Source organism: Ixodes scapularis, unplaced genomic scaffold (genome assembly GCF_016920785.2).
Source record: "Ixodes scapularis isolate PalLabHiFi unplaced genomic scaffold, ASM1692078v2 PGA_scaffold3__209_contigs__length_174095766, whole genome shotgun sequence".
In the NCBI taxonomy this organism is placed as follows: domain Eukaryota; kingdom Metazoa; phylum Arthropoda; class Arachnida; order Ixodida; family Ixodidae; genus Ixodes; species Ixodes scapularis.
In genome coordinates, this window is record NW_024609868.1 from 37,752,490 (window position 1) to 37,760,945 (window position 8,456).

Below are 8,456 nucleotides of genomic sequence, written 5' to 3' on the forward strand. Positions count from 1 at the left end.
ACGAATATTCTACGCCAGGAACGTTCTATGTTCGAGAAACCCACGCGGGTGCAAAAGGTGCTCCGCGTGGCGATAGCGAAAGCTTGCGCTGGGAACCTCCTTGGTTCGATGCCCACCGCCTCCGCCCCTTTCGATCTGGATGAGTTTCGCAACGGCACGCGTTCGTGTAATCACTACTGCATGATGCACGTTAAAACCCCCAGGTTAGCGGTTGTACTGCAGTGGCTAAATTTCTCATCAAGTACCATCATCAAGGTATAAACTTACAAAAGCGAGCCAATTTTTTATTTTTTTGGTTCGGTGTCAGTCTCGTCCCAGCGCTCGATCCTGCTGTCTCGCCGACATCGACATCTGCGACGCTAGCCTTTCTCTATTTTGTTTTGGGCACAAGTTCGCCCCGGTAAACGTTTAGTTTCTTCAATTATTCGCCGCCTCATAATTGGTCATTAGTGACAATATTCTGTTCCTTATAGTTGGACTGCATAAAATAGCCTTACGATGTTTTTTTTCTGTTTTGTTTTGGTTCGCGCAAATAAACCATTCTGGGAAACCAGATTTGCGCAACTGTATAAATGTCGTTGTCACTGACGTCGATGCAAATTACGCAACGCGGAAGTATCTTCAAAAGTAACTGAATTACATTTCCAAGTATTTGTACTCTACTCAAGATACTTTACAGTGAAGGTAACTTGAGTAATTTTTTAAATACCTTATGAAGCAGGTATTTACTTTTATCGAGTATTTTCTCCAACACTGGAACTTCAACTTCGTGGAATTATATTTCATGTTTCATGGACGTGGACATGAAGTGATCACAGTGATATTGGTGTGGCTTAAATCGTGATTTAAATAATCTTGATTTTTTTCTTCACCCTGAACTCAATGAATTTGTGGCAGATAAATTTCAGAATATAAATGCCTCGTCCATAATGCGAAAAGGTGCTTTGGCTCCACTTTTTGCACCAACATGCAGTGTGATTAATAGAAGATGTGAAGTTTATTTTTCTGGCATATATAAGAAGCGGAGAACAGCTAGATATTCTTATGTCTGCCCCAGCCCTCATGCAGCGTCACCCTCAACTTATCGGCTCAAAAAGTCAAAGTTCCGCCCGTGCGCGCTTCCGCCGCCACAGTTTTGCACGCGAAAAGGCACCGCAGGCTGCTGAACGCGTCTCACTGTCGAACGCCAGCTCCGCTAGCGACACTACGCGCGTTTTCTAAAGCACCCCATAGTTCCCGCACGGAGCAGTGGAAAAGAAAAAAATCAGTGTATCTGATGTCAGTAGGCTGTTCAATTGTTGGAGAGCATTACAACATAAGAACACGCTGCTGAATAAAACACTTACACACGAAGAAAAAAACTATAGCGCACGCCAAAGACACGTAAGACTGCTTACGAGTAGGACACGCAGCGCATTCCTACAAGCCGCGCGCCACATCTTCCTTTTTCACACGGCGCTCCGGCGGTGACATCACGCTCCCCCACTGCGCATGCGCGGCGAACCCCGCCGGCTCCACGGCTTCCGTGACAATGCATCTGCGTTGCTGTGCTTTTGGCCGATGGGAATTTAACTGCCGTTTCGCTGCTGTATACAGCCGGTTACAGACAACGCCAGCTTCTTTCCATGGGACAGTTAATGCACTCACATTAAATCAGCAGTGCGGATAAATATTTGGTTTAGATTTGGTTTAGAACTTTATTTATTTTACTGTTCCTTTTGTATGCTGTGTGTTGCATCGTATTTTCTATGCTGGAGTCACAATACAAAATCTGGGGCGAGGTCTAGTGTCTAATTAGAGCTTCTTGAAAGGTAATTAGGCCTGTTGTAGGCTAACCACATCTCTTTAATAATATATAGAAACACTGGAGTACAGTCGGCAGTGTCGATTCCTTTTCTAACTATGCGTTGAAGTAAGTGCGCAATAGGGGCTACAATTGTCTGCCTCATTTTACCTCTTCTGTCTTTGGACGCTTACTCGCTTTCTTTTGTAAGCATTGGCGAACAAAACTGGCCGGTAAGCAAAGTGAGCTTAGTTCTCAAATTTAAAGTTGTTGAAAAATGGTAAATGCGTATTCGGGTATTCTTTGTTGACAACCGCGAGGAACCAGCGTAGCTATTACATTATGGACTTATCGGAAAACGTCGGCTGTGGATTATGGGCGCGAGCTCGATCTACTTTCAAAGTGACGGCACAAGCTGTCGCAAGCAACGCAAAACTTTGCGTGCTCTTGCGTGCGATGTACGAAAAGACCCTATGAACGAAACAAGTGCACTTGCACTACTGACTAATGCGACAAGATAGAGAAACAATAATTAACTCTGCCCGTACGAAATGTCAGATGCAGGCTGGAATGAAAAATGCCGGTTCCGCCTGGACCCAAAATTGGGGCACCAGTTTGCATCTTGCCTGGAACCGCGTAGTTCCTGGCGGGATATAAACTGGTGCCCCAATTTTAGATCCAGGCGGAGCCGGCTGGTTCCAGTGGTTCTGCAGAGCCACTGGTACCGCGCGGTACCAACCGGTGCCCCAATTTCAGACCCAGGTGTTGCGCCGCCGGAATTCCCGCTGCGCTCACCACTGGACTCTACAAAAGTATTTCGTGCGATGCCCTTCGCCGTTACTAGGAGATCGTCGCGATTTCAGACCGAGGCGGAAGAGCCTGGGTCTGAAATCGCCTGAAATGCCTGAAACAGTTTGTCTTATGTTTAATAAAATTGGTGTTGCTGTGTCTTCATTTGAAGTATAAGATAGACTTGGCCTATTCTGTTTACCTCAAAAGGTTACACCAGGAGGGCAGTCTTGGGAGCTTGCCTAGTATGCTGTTTAGCATTGTTCTTTGTTTCTCTATTATTGAGCCTTACTGTGCCACCTTCTCACCTTGAACGTGGCTCTTTAAAATAAACTGCCATGTCACCACTGTCTTCCGAGACGCATTGTTAAAATGCTAAAAAAGTTAAAATGTCACAAAAAATGTTAAAAAAGTAAGAAGAAAGGGCAGACACACAAGACGTCTCAAAACACAGCTACTACTTTACTTCATAGCGTCACACTTCAAAACACCGTCAACATTTTTTTTTAAATTTTTCCCTGTCTCGGATTTATCATTATAGGGGTGTAGTTTTTCCTTTCGTCGTTGGTTTTCCCTCACATTCAATATTTTTTTATATTCTCCCGCAGCAACTGGGCCACAAGAAGTACAATGTTCTGGGTTGGAGCGGCTGAGCCATCACAGGAATGATCCTTGCAGCCACGTACCTCGAGCGCATCGAGAAGCTCGTCGCTTTTGGAGGGAATTCTTACATTGAAGACACCGATGTGCAGCTAGTGGAAGGTATAAGGTCGCTTTGAATTTCCTACTGTATATTAAGGTGTCCTCGACCGACACGGGTTAAAAGTTTGTTGCTGTTGAGCATGGATTCTAACTAGGATTCCCTACCTTCGGACTTTAATCTTCTCTTAATTCGGGGATGTTTTTTTACGGGTTTTGTTTTTTCTCGCAGATTCGGTGTTTTTCGGTATCAGTTGTGCTATTTTGTTGGGGACTCAATGGTCTGGTCAGTAGTTCGAGAATGTTTTGGCCAAATATGTTTTTTTTTTACTAGGTAAAGCGCACAGCAATTGGTGGCTACCTCATACGCCGCAAATTCCACTGAAGACGCAACGTTTTTAATCTTTGACAAAACAAAGACCATGAGCTTCGCCCGAACTAGGGCAAGGTAAAACGGACTACGCCACTACCGACACGCTGTCGCTCACGCAGCCACCAGGAATATGGAGCAGTGGAGCAAACATATGCGGGAGCCAATAGAGGCTCTCTACGGACCCGAGCGCTTTCAAAAACTCTGGTGCGACTACTGCGACTTCTACAAGCGTCTACTGCACAACCAGGGCGTAGACGTGTGCAGAGCCGATCTAGCTAAAATTCGCTGCCCAACCCTCATCGTGCGCGGAGGAAAAGACCCCCTATTGCCACCGGAACATCCTGCCTATACTTGCTCCGCCACATTGCCCTATATAAGTGAGCCCCCTTCTCTGCGTTTAGACATCAGGATGTCTACCAAGCTGGAAAACCTGGAATTGTCAAGGAATATTAAGCCATATGGAAAAGTCAAGGAATCGCAGTTGAAATCTTCAGGAAATTGGTTATTTCAGGGAAAGTGACCGGCGTGAGAGGCGCAGTAACTCTCAACGAAGCGGGAGGGTGCGGCGTGCAGTGGCATGGTTGGCAGTCACGCTTAGTAATAGTTGCCCGAGGCATCGCTAGGCGGCGTAAGCCACCACCCGATTCACCGAATCAAAGAGCCGCTGCAAGCCCATCCTCGACATTTTTTTTCCTGCTCTAGTGGTCAGGAAATTTAATCGAAAAATTGAAAGAAAAACTAGAAAAATCAGAGAGAAGCAATTTGGTAGACACCCTAAAATGGGCGTACCCGCCAGGGGGGGGGGGGGGGGGGCGAGCTTTTCCCCCCAGTTCTGAGTGCGGGAGCAAGGCATGTGATCCCCCCCCCCCCCCCATTTTCCCCTCCCTGAAACAGCCGCCACTGGGCACTGACGGCGCCCAAGGGATATCTAGGGCACCGCCCCCTGGCCCTGGGGGGGGGGGGGGGGGGGGGGTTGCTTTGCCTTCCCACTTAAGGACAAGTTGGTACGCTACTGATCTGCGCATCTATTTAGATAAAAGGGCACCCTCAGTTCCTGTTGAACCTACAGCAGTTAGCACATTCTAATGCGTGTGCAACGTATACAGCCAACAAGTGACTAGAACTGCAAGCCTCCAACTGAAGTTGGCTCAGCAACCGCTGAAAGTGTTTGTCTGCTTGGGGTGCAACTGGATTTATAATCCAGTGAGAGACGCTGAATGCGGTGACAAGCAGAGCTGAATTGACATGTCAGAAACGCCGCGCTCAGAATGTCGTGTAGGGTTTTGCCCCCTCTATGTCAACACGGTTTTAATGCCGTCGATTCCATTTTTCGTTTTCATGTCTCTGGAAACACAAATTATGTTCCTTCCTCTCTGCTTCCCTAATTGATCTTGGTACGTTCACATTTCCACCTCTTGCACCCCAGTGCAAAAGATAAATGCTTCAGATGACCCGTCTTGCACTTCACCGGGTTGTCTTTAATTATACTCTAGTCGCTTTAGAATTATTGCTGAGCCTTCTGATAACAGCATGGACATAAATAAAGTAATAATGGGCCAGACCTGATATTGCCATATCAATTCTTGTTGGTGGGTCCTTGTTCTAGAAAAGGCTGAGTGTTTCAATGCGTGTACTCTGGAGGCCAAACAAGTGTTAGCATAGATTGTACTAGCTGGAAAATTTAGAGCAACAATTTTGCAAACATTTCTTGTTTTTCGTGGAACCAAATAAAATAAATGCATGGCTTTCGTTTGTTTCTTTTGCAGGTTGTGCGTTATACCTAGGGTGTGTATTTTCCGGTTTTAACCGAAAAACACCGATAAACATCCGTCGGTGACGAAAATATAAAATCGGTTAAAACCTAAAAACACCGATGGTTGGATATTTTCGTCCTGGTTAAAACCGAAAAACACCGACCTAGCGAAACCCTTTCCCCGTAGAGGTTCGTCAAACGTGTTATCTCGTGGATCCTGCATTATTCCAGGGTCTATACATGGCTTGCAAGTGGCGTCAGTCCGCCCTCCTTTCTGGGGGTCAAAAGCGTCTAGCTAACGCAATGGAAGCTAAGCTCTCACACGCCTTTCCCCCATTGTGTCTCCCATGGCCCCCTTTTGTGGAAAAATTAACGCAGTGGAGGGTACGCTCTCACGTGCCCTTTCCCCATTGTGTATGGCCAAGTGATGTCGGTGCAAGCCATGTATTCAGAGGTTGCTTTGGTTCCTGGAAGACACTGCCAACGTCCGTGTCGTACAGGGCTACTGACCTTTGAGAACTGAGATGCGTTCATTGTTATTTGTTTAGTTTCCATGGGCTTTTGGGGAAACGGAAAAAAGGTTTTGTTGGCGTGGGGGTTTTCATCATTCATCATGGAGGAATCGTCGTTCTGGTTCCGCGTGCAAATTGTTAATCCGTGCATAAAAGTGAAGCTGCCAGAGGGATTTGCGCCCTATGAAAGTATCTATCGGCTGGTCCTCCGAGACGAGCACTAGCTGAGAAACCTAGAATCAGAGTTTCTTTGTTACCGCCAGTAGGCTGTGACTAGCACCGTTGATCCAGTGTTATTTTGGAAACTTCATTTACCTGACTGGCCACTACTGTCCCAAGCCTCGCTGGACATTTTGGGATTTCCTGTGACCAGCGCAAATGTGGAACGTGTGTTTTCAAAATTGCGGGTTGTGAACCGCAATGAACGTGCTGCCATGACGGATGCAAGCCTCTCGAAGTATGCTTGCATATACTACAATAACCAAGCGTGAGAAATAGATGCTTCCTTGACAAAAAGTATATAAAATATGTGAATAAAATTGGAACTCTGTCCGTGATCAATCACATTTTTTTTCCACTGATAATCACAGGTTTTAGCCTTGTCGTGAGACGTTCCATCGAAATACACCGGTGTTTCGAAAATAAATAAACGCCGAAAAACATCCGCCGATTTTTCCCACAAATAAACACCGGAAAGTACACACCCTAGTTATACCTAGGGTGTGCATTTTCCGATTTTAACCGAAAAACACCGATAAACATCCGTCGGTGACGAAAATATAAAATCGGTTAAAACCAAAAAACATCGGTGGTTGGATCTTTTTGCCTTGGTTAAAACCGAAAAACACCGGTCGTTGCTAGTTTCCGACCTAACGAAACCCTTTCCCCGTAGAGGTTCGTCAAACGTGTCATCTCGCAGATCCTGCATTCTTCCAGTGCTTATACATGGCTTGCAGGTGGCGTCAGTCCGCCCCCCTTTCTGGGGGTCAAAAGCGTATAGTGAACGCAGTGGAAGCTAAGCTCTCATACGCATGCTCAGCCAGGTGAATAAATGTTGGGCAAATTCAAATATCCGGTTCGCACAGTGACAAACGTTCCTAGGGACAAATTCCCCTATGACGAATGTTCCGCGGTGACGAACAGGCCTATTACCAGTTGGCCTATGACGAATGCGCACACGACAAACGGGCCTACACCCATTTCCCCCATAGTGTCTCACATGGCCCCCTTTTGTGGACAAATTAACGCAGTGGAGGGTAGGCTCTCACGTGCCTTTTCCTCATTGTGTCTGGCCAAGTGATGTCGGTGCAAGCCATGTATTTAGAGGTTGCTGTGGTTCCTGGAAGACACTGCCGACGTCCGTGTCGTACAGGAGCGTGCGTTTTCATAAATGCGGGTTGCGAACCGCAAGGAACGTGCTACCATGACGGCAGCACTTTCCTTGCGTGTAGATGCAAGCATGAACGTATGCTTGCATCTACTATAATAACCAAGTGTGAGAAATAGTTGCTTCCTAGAGAAGAAGTGTATGAATTTAAAAGGGTAAAAAGCGCAACACAACAAGGACAATGAAGACACGAAGACGACAGGACGGGCGCTAACTCACAACTGATTTTATTAGAAACAACACTGTCACTTTTATACACAAGATCGTATGCCAACCCACACTGCAACCAATCACCGCTCTCACAAGAAGTAATGTTTCTAGATAGTTGCTTGTGAGAGCGGTGATTGGTTGCAGTGTGGGTTGGCAAATAAAATCAGTTGTGAGTTAGCGCCCGTCCTGTCGTCTTCGTGTCTTCATTGTCCTTGTTGTGTTGCGCTTTTTACCCTTTTAAACCAGTATGAACCAACTCGCCCAAACACAAGTTTTAAGTGTATGAACTATGTGAATAAAATTGGAAATCTTTGTCTGTGATCAATCGCTTTTTTTCACCGATAATCACTGATTTTAGCCTCGACGTGAGACGTTTTACCGAAATACACTGGTGTTTTGAAAATAAATAAACACCGAAAAACATCCGCCGATTTTTCTCACAAATAAACACCGGAAAGCACACACCCTAGTTATACCAGAAGGAAAGCACAATCTCCACCTGAAGTTTCCGGACGACTTCAACAAGCTCGTGACAGACATCATCCTTGGCTGATGTGTGCATTTCGTTGTGAGGCTTGTGCAGTTCTGTTGGGAATTAAACGATAAACTTTTTTAGGATCAATAAAAGTAAATAAGGTGTGGGTGTATATGACACCTATTGCTGCTATGCCTTTTGAGAACTCTGTGAGAAAATATGTGGCATTATTATGCCAACTTTTTTTAACAGAGATCCTTTGCATACACTTCAGCAGTTGCGGATTAAATAAAATAATTATGCTTTCCCAATGTTTTCTTGGTATTCTTAATGTAAAAAAATAAATTCCAGTAGAGGTTACTAATATTTAGCCATGCTGTCATCCAAATAAGTTTTGCCTTTTCGCTCTAATATAGACCTTTTCAGCGGCAGTCTCGAACGAAGCGATTTACAGTGCGCGTCCCTGGTTTTGAGA

The 8,456-nt window shown here is 45.6% G+C and overlaps 1 pseudogene; it reads left to right on the forward strand.

The window, feature by feature from the left end:
* The first annotated feature begins 2,944 nt into the window (after positions 1-2,944).
* Positions 2,945-8,090, forward strand: LOC8052482 (annotated as a pseudogene).
* The last annotated feature ends 366 nt before the right edge of the window (positions 8,091-8,456 follow it).